A 12714-nucleotide genomic window follows, 5' to 3' on the forward strand; every position below is an offset into this window, starting at 1 on the left:
GCCCCAAACAGTCTTTCCAGGTGAGGCCACACTTCACCTGAGAACCTGACATCTATTGTGTCTGGTGCTTCCCGATGCGGCCTCCTCTACATTGGTGAGATCCGTTGTAAATCGGGGGGGGGGGGGAGGCACCTCCGCTCCATCCGCCAAAGGCCTCCACGGTGGCCAGGCGTGTTAACTTTCAGTCCCAATCCTGTTGCGACATGTCGGTCCTCTTGCCAAGATGAGGCCGCCTTCAGAGCGGAGAAGCAGCACCTTACATTCCACCTGCGTTGTGAGGAGTTTCTACATTCTCCCCGTGGGTCCGTGGGTATCCCCCGGGTGCTCCGATTTTCACCCATGGTTCAAAGACGTACTGGTTAGTAGGTTAATTGGTCATTGTAAGTTGTCCTGTGATTAGGCTAGGGTTAAATGGGTGGGTTTCTGGGTGCTGCGGGGCACTGGGGCGGAAGGGCCTTTTCCATGCTGTATCTCTAAATAAATATTGAAGATGGGGTTCATATTTGCTGTTTTTACAATCCACTGGTGCCTCCACAAACCCTATGAGTTTTGAAAAACTTCAGCCAATAGGTCCCCTGTCTGTTGTCATAGAAACATAGAAAATCTACAGCACAATACAGGCCCTTCGGCCCACAAAGCTGTGCCGAACATGCCCCTACCTCAGAACTACCTGGGCTTACCCATAGCCCTCTATTTTTCTAAGCTCCATGTAGCCATCCAGGAGTCTCTTAAAAGACCCTACCGTTTCCGCCTCCACCACTGCCGCCGGCAGCCTATTCCACGCACTCACCCGCTTCCTATGAAAACTCCATGTCCAGGTTATTGGGCCCTGGCAATTTGCCTGCCTTCAGGTCCAATAATCTTCCAGTGACTATATCGTCTGCAGCACACAACAGGCGGAGAGGGCTAATTAATGTCACAAGCAACAGCTTAGATGAAAGCTCTGCAGTCGTGCCACACCAGCTCATGAATGGTCATGGAGAATTAAGCAGATAATTGGTGGGGGCAACCACCAGGAATATCCCAAGCAACACATACACAAAATGCTGGAGGAAGTCAACAGGACAGGCAGCATCTGTGGAAATGAATAAACAGTTGACGTTTCAGGCGAGACCCTTCTTCAGGACTGGAAAAGGAAAAGGGGAAGATGCCAGAATAAAAAGGTGGGGGGGAGAGGATGGAGGATCGGTCGAAGGTGATAGGCGAAGCCAGGCGGGTAGAGAAGAAGGACTCTGATAGGAGAGGAGAGAGGACCACAGGAGAAAGGGAAAGAGGCTGAGGTGAAGCATTTGCAATCACATTCAACTGGAAGTCTCCAGTTGATCATCTGCCTTGGCTTTCTCCTTGGGACGACCACAAAGTGCAGCCTTCAGTCAACTCCATTCACATGTGGAACTAAGAAATAGTCCTAGCCCTGGATATGGCAAAGGCGTCAGCGCTGAGGACTTCTGCTTCACGAGTGACCACTCTCCAGTCAAGCCGTTCTAGTGCAGTTCCACCATTACAACCCGAAAATTGTCCAGCTCTGATCTATTCACAATACGTAAGGTAAGTGGAGGCCAGGTAGTTATAACACTGCTGTCTACCTGACATCACGGAAAGCTGCCAGGCTGTTTGGCCAAAGTAGGACAACTGCTTTCCATCTAGTTATTGGCCAATCAGTAAACCCTCAATCATCTGGAATGCAATGGAAAGTGTTGATAATGGTGCAATCAAAAGGCACTTACTCACCTATAACCTGTCCACCCAGGCATAGTTTGGTACTATTTGACTAAGACATCGCAGCCCAAGAACATGGACCAACGGGTTTGCGGATGATACAACCTGGATGATAGGAGGGAGACGTAATGGTGGATGGGTGTTTGACTGGAAATAAGTAATGCACTAAAGGGGTTGATGCTCAGACCTTTGTTGTAATTATTTAATCAGAATGAGGTAAGTTTACAGATGTCATGAAAATTGGTAGAGTTTTCGATGAAAAAGGAGGTTGTCTGACAGTACAGTGGAATAGAAATCTGTTAAAGTTGTCCAGAATTGGTGGCAGATGGAATTTACACCACAGAAATGTGAGGTGATGCACTTTGGGATTCAAATTCTGGCTTGAATACATGGCCCCAGTGGCCTAATGGATAAGGCACTGGCCTCCTAAGCCAGGGATTGTGGGTTCGAGTCCCATCTGGGGTGATAGATTTTTGGGCACCACAGTAAACCACAGGGGTTAACGAGATGCTATTACAGCTTGGGGCATTCTGGAGTTCAGAGTTAAATTCTTGCGCCACCCCCCCCCCCCCCACCCCTGTAAGGTACGCCCTCCTGGTGGGATGCGTGGGGTTTCTCAGGTCTCCTCCCACAACCCAAAGACATTCCAGGTAGGTTAACTGGTCCTGTAAATTGTCCTGTGGTTAGGTTAGGGTTAACTGGGTTTGTTGGAGGTTGTCGGGGGGGGGGGTGCGGCTCAAAGGGCCAGAATGGCCTACTCCACACTGGATCACCAAATAAAATGAAATAAAAAGAGACTCAGTGACAGGGACTTTAGGAGACTTTAAAGAGACCTGAGGGATAAGCAGGATTAACATTGATAAGCACAAGAGGTTCTGGAAATCCAGAGCAACACACACAAAATGCTGGAGGAACTTGGCAGGTCAGGCAGCAGCTACGGAAATGAATAAGCAGTCGACGTTTTGGGTCAAGACCCTTCATCGGGACTGAAAAGGACGGGGGGAGGATTCTGGAAAGGAAAGGTGGAGGACACCTAGAAGGTGTTAGGTGAAACCAAGCAGGTGATGTAAGAAGCTGTGACCTGATTGGTGGAAAACATGAAGGGCTGGAGAAGAAGGAATCTGATAGGAGAGGAGAGAGCACCATGGGAGTAAGGGAAGGAGGAGGGGCACCTGGGTAGGGTGAAGAGGTAGGAGATCAGAGTTGAGGACTGAAGAAGAGGGAAGGGCATTGGGGGGGGGGGAAGATAAAATTACTGGAAGTTGGAGAAATCATTGCTCATGCCATCAGGTTGGAGTCTACCTGGACGGAATCTGAGGTGTTGTTCCTCCAACTGGAGAGTGGTCATGGGCAAAGAGACCGAGTGCTTTCAGTGCACTAGATTCATGCTCTACTGGTATCGTGACGTTGCCACCCGGTGCTGTGGAGCCAAACGGCAGCCTGTGGAAGGACTGCATGGCTCCTTAAGCGGGCCCATCCCTCGCCAGCACAGGGGGAGAGTGGCTTTCAAGGAGCAGGTCAGATTGACAACAAGGCGAGGCTGGTGATGGTTGGTAAAAGTGATCAGTGGTCAAGACAATTGATATGCGGAGGGGGGAGGGTTATCTTGACCCCAGGACATCGTTGCAGGATCTCCTTAGGACACACCTAACTACAAGCTACTGCATCATTAAGGGCAGGAATTGGGATATTCATTAAGGACTGCCAGGGCCACTTGGAGGGTCAGTCAGCGCGGGACCCAGACCCTATTCACCGGTCTTCACCCTGTCAGTAAGACATCTCATTGGAAATGGAAAATGAAAGCACATAATTTTTTGTGCAGTAGGATCTTTTAAGAGACTCTTAGATAGGTACCTGGAGCTTAGAAAAATAGAGGGCTACGCGATAGGGAAATTCTAGGCAGCTTCTAGAGTAGGTTACGTGGTCAGCACAACATTGTGGGTTGAAGGGCCTGTAATGTGCTGTAGATTTTCTATGTTGCTCTCTCTCGGGGGTCCTGCGGCATTCTGCAAGGTGGGAGACAGCTAGCGTCCCTTCAGTGAATCTGGAGAAACGTGAAATCAAGTGTGTTCTCGCTTGCAGAGAAGGGGGAGAGACGGTGAGAAGGGCGGGGGGAATGTCTCTGATAGGCTGCAGGCGAAGTCTGTCCAAGTGAAATGCTGGATTGATAACGTGTAGTCAGTAAATGAACCAGGGCGATGGAGGTAGGGGGAAGGAGAAAATACAGAATATAGAGTCATAGAGAACATTGAAATGCTCTGGAACTGAGAGGCAGAATGCAACAGTTATAAAATTGAAACAAAATAGGACACTGGGATTACTCAGCAGATGAGGCAGCATCTGTGCAGAGGGTTAAGGTGGTTAACTTTGCATTAGGGCTGGCCAGCTCTGACACAGACAGGAAAGGCTGGTTATCTGAAATTGTAGAACCCAATATTGGGCAACGTTTTGGGATGGAAGTTGCGATGCTGGTCGCTGGAGCTTAGACTGCATCTCGTTTCCATCAGTGCAAGGATTGCGGAGAATGGATATGGAGGTTGTTGTAGGCGACAGGAGGCGGGAAGTTTGGCTTCACTCCTTAAAGATTAAAATGAAATAAAAGCAGAACATGGAGCAATATCCTTCTGGTTAAAATTAAACTGACGGGTATTGTCATCCCACTGGGGCTACCAAATTGATACAGAGAGAGAGAGAGAGAGAAGAGTGAATGTGCTGAAGGAAGCAAAAGAGAAGACAGCCGTTCAGACCCTAGTGCTTGTTCAGCCGTTCAGTGACATCGGCACCACTTCCCACACTAATCCCATATTCCCAAGAAAACTTCAGGATGGCTTACAGGTATGAGTGACAGTTCTAGTGGCTTATTGTCAAAGGGGAGAAAGGAAAGGGATGAGCACGATGTGGCCAGGCCTTTCTGTTTCATTTTTCTCCTCTGCCTCCATCTGCTGGTTTTCAAAGGACCTGATAACAGAGACATTCCCTTTGTTCTCTCTACCACTCTCTGCAGCTGAAAATAGGCTGGTTTTCTCACCTTCCAGATCCGAGGAAGCATCTTTGACCCTAAGAAATGACTTTGTTTCCTTACCCCAGATTCACCTGATACCCCCGAAGGGCTCCACAACGTCTACAGTTCTAAAGTGAGGATGAGTGCCATCCGACAACACAAGAAGTTCGACATGATGCTGGCCAACGCAATGTGCTCGACTGGCACTCACTTCATCTCCAGCACAGAGCGGCTGGAGGACACGGTGCAATTAGTCACCCTACTGCATGAACAAGTTCAAGTCCACGAGAACTCAACCATCTACTGGTGCACGTCCAAATCACACACCAGCCCGGCTTGGAAGTACATTGCTTTGTCCTCACCTTCAATGGATCAAAACCCTAAAATTCCCTTCCTGACATCCTCGGCAAATGGGAAAGGAAACGCCAGGGCGGTCTGTGACTGAATGTGTACCAGAAGCCCAAGCAAGGCTGAAGTAGTTAAAGGGAAAGCACCCCAGCACACAAGCTAGAGTTGTACTTCATGCACTCCTGGAGGAGTTGCTTTTTTGGTAACACCAATGGCCGAGAATGGAAAAGCCCAGGAAAGGTAGTCGATACGGCCCAGTCCATCACGGGTAAAGCCCTCCCCACCATTAAGCACATCTACATGGCGTGTTGTCGCAAGAAAGCAGCACCCATCATCACCCCCACCATCCAGGCCATGCTCTCTTCTCACTGCTGCCATTAGGGAGGAGGTACAGGAGCCTCAGGACCCACACTAACAGGATCAGGGGCAATTATCACCCCTCAATCATCAGGCTCTTGAACCAAAGGAGGTAACTTCGCTCACCCCATCACTGAACTGTCCCCACAATCTATAGACTCACTTTCAGGGAATCTTCACCTCCTGTTCTCAATATTTATTGCTTATTTATTTATTACTATTTTGTTCTTTTTTCTTTTTGTATTTGCAGTTTGTTGCCTTTTGCACACTGGTTGTCTTGTTGGGTGTGGTTTTTTAATTGATTCTATCGGCTTCTTCGTACTTACTTTGAATGCTCTCAAGACAACGAACCTCAGGGTTTTATATGGTGATGGTAATGTACTTTGATAAACTTACTTTGAACTGTAAATTTTGGACTAAATTACTCCAAATTGGGAGACTTACTTTCAGTTGCCAGGTCCAAAGCTGTGGCATTTTCTCTCTAAACCTCTTGCCCCTTTACTCCACCTTTGTCTTCTGTAAGATATTCCTCTAAATCCAGCTGTTATAACACATTTTCATAGCAATTTCCTAGGTGGCAAATGATGTTTGATGGTGCCCCTATGAAGCATCTTGGGGAACTTTATTACAGTAAAAACACTTCCTAAGTAAAGTTATCAATAAATCATCTGCCATAAAACCATAGGATTATAAGATATAGGAACAGAGTGAGGCCATTCAGCCCATTGAGTCTGTTCTGCCATTTGATCATGGCTGATTTATTATCGCAGTCAACTCCATTCTCCTGCCTTCTCACCATAACTTTTGATGCCTAGCTAATTAAGTGCCTGTCAACCTCTGCTTTACATATGCCCAATGACTTCACCTCCACGACTATCTGTAGTAAGGAATTCCACACATTTACCGCCCTCTGGCTGAAGAAATTCCTCCTCGTCTCATTCTGGGAGTCACTAACTGAGCAAAAGCCTGTCCGGGGTTTTGTAAAACATCACTTACAGTTGGGGAGGCACAGTAGCATAGTGGTTAGCACAAGGCTTTACAGTACAGGAGACCCGGGTTCAATTCCCGCCGCTGCTGTAAGGAGTTTGTACGTTCTCCCCGTGACCGCATGGGTTTCCTCCGGGTGCTCTGGTTTCCTCCCACAGTCCAAAGACGTCGGTTGATTGGTCATGGTAAAGTGTCCTGTGATTGGGCTAGGATTAAATCAGGGGATTGCTGGGTGGTGCAATTCGAAGGGCTGGAAGGGCCTATTTTGCACTGTTAAATGCTATAAGCTGAATCATCTGCAGCTCAACATCAGTAAGACAAAGGAGATGGTGATGGACTTTAGGAAGACTAAGCCTGCACCGCTCCCGGTTACTATTGATGGTGAGGACCCACAAGTACCTGGAGGTGCACCTGGATGACAGACTTGAGTGGGGCACCAACGCAGAGACTGTGTACAAGGAGGGCCAGAGTCACCTCTACTTCCCAAGGAAACTGAGGTCATTTGAAGTATGCAGCCCTCTCCTTTACATGAACTACCAGTCTGTTGTTGCCAGTACAATCTTCTATTTGTGTTCTGGGGCAATGTCATCAGCATGGGTGATGCCAACAGGCTCAATAAACTGATTAGAAAGGCTGGCTCTGTTATAGGAGTCAAACTGGACACACTGGAGGCTGTTGTAGGACAAAGGACACTATGGAGAATCCTGGCAATTCTGGACAATGCTTCTCACCCTCTGAATGCCACCTTGGCTGAACAGAGGAGCACTTGCAGTAATAGACTAAGACAACTGTGAATACGATAAATACCAATCACTGAAATCTCACCTTTACAAACTTCTGGACTGTCAGAGTCTGAGCATACCAAACAGTCGCTATCCTTGCCTGGCCTTCCGATCTAATGGACCACGTGCTGTCTCTCCTAGGAAATCACCATTCTTTTTTTTTAATTTTTGAAGAACTCTTCATGCAGCAAATGCCTGATCAAGCTCACATAGCCCATAAAGAACTATAGCGAGCTTGTTAAAATGGCTGATAGTCTACACTTGGCCAGGCAGTGGTGCATCATTCCCCATCCTTTCTGTACCTCAATAAGCCTGGTCAGCAAGGCCCAGACATAAACACACCCGCTGTATGGCTGGTAGACTCCGTACTAACAGACTTAGATTTTCTTTTGGTTTACCTGGATGACATACTTGTCACCAGTGCATCCAAATCCAAGCACGTATCCCATCTCCGCAAATTTTTCGAGAACTTAAGCCAACACAGATTGATTATTAACCCTGCTAAAGGAAGTACAGCACGTTTGACCGCGAGCATCTTGGTCTTTATCTGGCTGACCGCCATTTTCGTTTTCTTTCAGAGTGTTGCCGTTTCACAGCGTTCATTGAACACAAACCCCTCATTGCACTCAATGGCCAAAATATCAGACCCTTGGTCTGCACGGCAGCATCACCACCTGGCCTACATATCTGAGTTCACAATGGATATAGAGTATATCGGGGGAATAATAATGTTGAGGCTGTACGCATAAGGGTTGGCTATGCCAGCATGGCAGCTGACCAAACTACCGACCCAGAGGTCTAGGCTTATAGAACAGCAGTACAGGCCTGCTGTTGGCTGACATTAAGCTTGGGGAAGCTGGGGTTTCTCTCCTGTGCGATGTCGCAACTGGTCGCTCTCACCGCATCATGCCCACAAACTGGAGGTGGGCTGTTTCCCACTCCATACATGGCCTTTTGCATCTGGACCGGAAGGCTTTACAGAAACTGACTGCTCTAAAGTTTGGGTGGCATGGCCTTAGAAAGGACGTGCTTGATTGGACTGCAGCCTGCGTTGAGTGCCGGTGGGAAGATATTAGCCATCAGGCCCAGGCACCATTGGCACCTTTTGAGGTCCCTGAGAGGCAGTTTGACGATGTCAATGTGGACTTTTTTGGTCCTCGTTCCCCCTCCCCCAGCACCTGTGGCTTCACGTACTTTTTTACCACAGTGGACTATAGCACCGGGTGGCCAGCGGTCATCCCTCTAGCATCGATGAAGGCTGCCAACGTGGCTTTGGCGTTTATCAGCACCATCTCCTGGGTTGCTCAGTTAGGCACCCCATCTGGTATTTCCAATTCATATCAGACCTCCGGGCTGCGATGGCCGAGATCCTCAGCGTTAGGCTACGTCACACCACGGCGAGTCACCTGCAGTCCAATGGCTTGTGCGAGCAGCTTCACTGCTCCTTAAAGTCTACTTTGAGGGTCCCCCCTGACCGATGGGTGTCCTGTGGGTCCTGCTGGGGCTCGAAACAGTTCCAGAAGAAGACCTGTACTCGCCCGTGGCTGAGCTGGTGTATGGACAGGTGTTACGAGTGTCAGGTGATCTCATTCCTGATGCTACGACTACCCAGTCGGCCTTTCAACAGTGTGCAGTGAATTAGATTAGATTATGAGAACACTCAGTCCTTGTTTATTGTCATTTAGAAATGCATACATGCATTAAGAAATGATGCAATGTTTCTCCAGAACGATATCACAGAAAAACAGGACAAACCAAAGACTAACACTGACAGAACCATATAATTGTAACATATAGTTACAGCAGTGCAAAACAATACCATAATTTGATAAAGAGCAGACCATGGGCACAATAAAAAAAAGTCTCAAAGTCCCGAGTCAATCGACTCCTGAGTCCCCGATAGCAAGCGGCAAAAGGGAGAAACTCCCTGCCATAAACCTCCAGGCACCGTCAACTTGCCGATGCCTTGGAAGCACCCGAGCACAGCCGACACTGAGTCTGTCCGTCCGAAAACTTCAAGCTTCCGACCAGCCCCTCCGATACAGCCTCCTGAGCGCCATCCTCTGCCGAGCGCCTTCGACCCCACCCCGGCCGCTGAAACACCCAAAGCCGAGGATTTGGAGTCTTCTCCTCCGGAGATTCCAGACCAGACAGTAACAGCGACAGCAAAGCGAGCATTTCAGAAGTCTCTCCAGATGTTCCTCCGTACTCTCACGTCTGTCTCCATCAAATCAGAATTGTGCACGGTCCCCTACTTGACAAATAACAGACATCACCACCGAAGTGGCTGCGCGCGCTGCGTCGCGCCGCCATCTTCTCCTCCTCCTTTGCTTTGCATTCAATTCCTTTGCACCTATTCCTACCTCTCATCATGGCATACAGCACTCTTCGGTTCCTGCTAATCTACATTCCGCCTCGTTTGTTTTTGTCCGCCATCATGCACAACAACATCTCCATAGGCCCCCTTACAATGGCCTGTTCCGTGTTTTGGAACAGAGAGGAAAGACTTTTATCATAGGTGAGAGGGGTAAACCTGAAGGTATTTCAGTAGATCGCCTTAAACTGGCCCACCAAGATTTGGAGGATTCTGCTACCATGCCCCTGCCATCACGACTTGACCATGAATGTGTCAACATACCTCTGGACGAGCCAGAGGCACCTTGCTGTACCTCTACCCAAGAAACACAGGACCTGAGCTGGGCGAATCATTCAAACTCCAAACAGGCTCACAATGCCAGTTTCAGTGAATTCTGGGGGTGTGTAGGGTAACGTAACTGGTGGAAATTACATAATTCACAACCATCAACATTGATTTGGGGATCCATTTTAAGAGACTGGTCTGACGTGATGAAGTATTTACATAAGGAGTTTTTAGCATGCCTTTGAGTTCAATTTTTTGGTGCTCAATGAGTGAGTTGCTACAGCTTTTCTGAAACATAAAACATCTGGCCCTGTGACTCACCCAGAAGGGTAGGGACAGGAAGAGGATGGCAGCAGTGATAGGGTAGTTTATAGTTAGGGGGTCAGACAGGCAATTCTGTGGATGCAGGAAAGAAACACAGATGGTAGTTTGCCTCCCAGGTACCAGGGTCCAGGATGTTTCTGATCACGTCCACAATATCCTGAAGTGGGAAGAAGAACAGCCAGAGGTCGTGGTACACATTGGTACCAATGACATAGGTAGGAAAAAGGAGGAGGTCCTGAAAACAGACTACAGGGAGTTAAGAAGGAAGCTGAGAAGTAGGACCACAAAGGTAGTAATCTCAGGATTACTGCCTGTGCCACGTGACAGTGAGTACAGGAATAGAATGAGGTGGAGGATAAATGCATGGCTGAGGGATTGGAGTAGAGGGCAGGGATTCAGATTTCTGGATCATTGGGACCTCTTTTGGGGCAGGTGTGACCTGTACAGAGAGGAAAGGTTGCATTTGAATCCCAAGGGGACCAATATCCTGGCTTTTGGGGAGAGTTTAAACTAGGATTGCTGGGGGGTGGGAACCAAACTGAAGAGATGGAGGAGGAGGCGGTTGGCTCACAAATAGAGCAAGCTTGGAGACAGTGCGAGAGGGAGGATAGGCAGGTGATAGAGAAGGGACGCGCTCAGACCGATGGTTTGAGGTGTGTCTATTTTAATGCAAGGAGTATTATGAACAAAGTGGATGAGCTTAGAGCATGGATCAATACTTGCAGCTATGATGTTGTGGCCATTACAGAAACTTGGATGGCTCAGGGACAGGACTGGTTGGTTACTTCGAGTGCCAGGTTTTAGATGTTTCAAAAAGGACAGGGAGAGAGGCAAAAGAGGTGGGGCGTGGCACTGTTGATCAGAGATAGTGTCACGGCCGTAGAAAAGGAGGAAGACATGGAGGGATTGTCTATAGAGTCTCTGTGGGTTGAAGTTAGGATCAATAGCTCTACTGGGTGTTTTTTATAGACCACCCAATAGTAACAGGGACATGGAGGAACAGATAGAAAGACAGATTCTGGAAAGGAGTTATAATAACAGGGTTGTTGTGGAAGGAGATTTTAATTTCCCAAATATCGATTGGCATCTCCTGGAGTGAGGGGTTTAGATGGGGTGGAGTTTGTTAGATGTGTTCAGGAAGATTTCTTGACACAATATGTAGATAAGCCTGCAAGAGGAGAGGCTGTACTTGATCTGGTATTAGGAAATGAACCTGGTCAGGTGTCAGATTTCTCAGTGGGAGATCATTTTGGAGATAGTGATCACAATTCTATCTCCTTTACCATAGCATTGGAGAGGGATAGGAACAGACAAGTTAGGAAAGTGTTTAATTGGAGTAAGGGGAAATATGAGGCTATCAGGCAGGGACTTTGAAGCATAAACTGGAAACAGATGTTCTCAGGGAAACATATGGAAGAAATGTGGCAAATGTTCAGGGGATATTTGCGTGAGGTTCTACATAGGTACGTTCCAATGAGTCAGGGAAAAGATGATAGGGTACAGGAACCATGGTGTACAAAGGCTGTTGTAAATCTAGTCAAGAAGAAGAGTAGAGCTTACAAACGGTTCAAAAAACTAGGTAATGACAGAGATCTAGAAGATTATAAGGCTAGCAGGAAGGAGCTTTAGAATGAAATTAGGAGAGCCAGAAGGGGCCATGAGAAGGCCTTGGCAGACAGGATTAAGGAAAACCCCAAGGCATTCTACAAATATGTGAAGAGCAAGAGGATAAGACATGAGAGAATAGGACCAATCAAGTGTGACAGTGGAAAAGTGTGTATGGAACCGGAGGAGATAGCAGAGGTACTTAATGAATACTTTGCTTCAGTATTCACTATGGAAAAGGATCTTGGCAATTGTAGGGATGACTTACAATGACTGAAAAGTTTGAGCACGTAGATATTAAGAAAGAGGATGTGCTGGAGCTTCTGGAAAGCATCAAGTTGGATAAGTCACTGGGACCAGATGAGATGTACCCCAGGCTACTGTGGGAGGTGAGGGAGGAGATTGTTGAGCCCCTGGCGATGATCTTTGCACCATCAATGGGAACAGGAGAGGTTCCGGGGGATTGGAGGGTTGCAGATGTTGTTCCCTTATTCAAGGAAGGGCATAGAGATAGCCCAGGAAATTATAGACCAGTGAGTCTTACTTCAGTAGTTGGTACATTGATGGAGAAGATCCTGAGAGACAGGATTTATGAACATTTGGAGAGGCATAATATGATTAAGAATAGTCAGCATGACTTTGTGAAAGGTAGGTCATGCCTTACGAGCATGATTGAATTTTTTAAGGATGTGACTAATATGATGGCAGGATATAGTATTAATGGTAAGACTCTTGGCAGTGTGGAGGATCAGAGGGATCTTGGGGTCCAAGTCCATAGGACACTCAAACCTGCTATGCAGGTTGACTCTGTGGTTAAGAAGGCATATGAAGTGCCTTGGCCTTCATCAACTGTGGGATTGAGTTTAAGAGCCGAGAGGTAATGTTGCAATTCTATAGGACCCTGGTCAGACTCCACTTGGAGTACTGTGCTCAGTTCTGGTCACCTCACT

At 47.6% G+C, this 12714-nt stretch overlaps 1 non-coding gene across 1 annotated transcript; it reads left to right on the plus strand.

Moving 5' to 3' along the window:
* The first annotated feature begins 2111 nt into the window (after positions 1–2111).
* Positions 2112–2184, plus strand: trnar-ccu (transfer RNA arginine (anticodon CCU)). The gene has a single exon. It is a non-coding gene; the product is annotated as a tRNA-Arg (tRNA).
* Positions 2185–12714: the final 10530 nt, after the last annotated feature.

The sequence above is a fragment of the Mobula birostris genome, chromosome 11 (assembly GCF_030028105.1).
Source record: "Mobula birostris isolate sMobBir1 chromosome 11, sMobBir1.hap1, whole genome shotgun sequence".
NCBI classification, from domain to species: Eukaryota; Metazoa; Chordata; class Chondrichthyes; order Myliobatiformes; family Myliobatidae; genus Mobula; species Mobula birostris.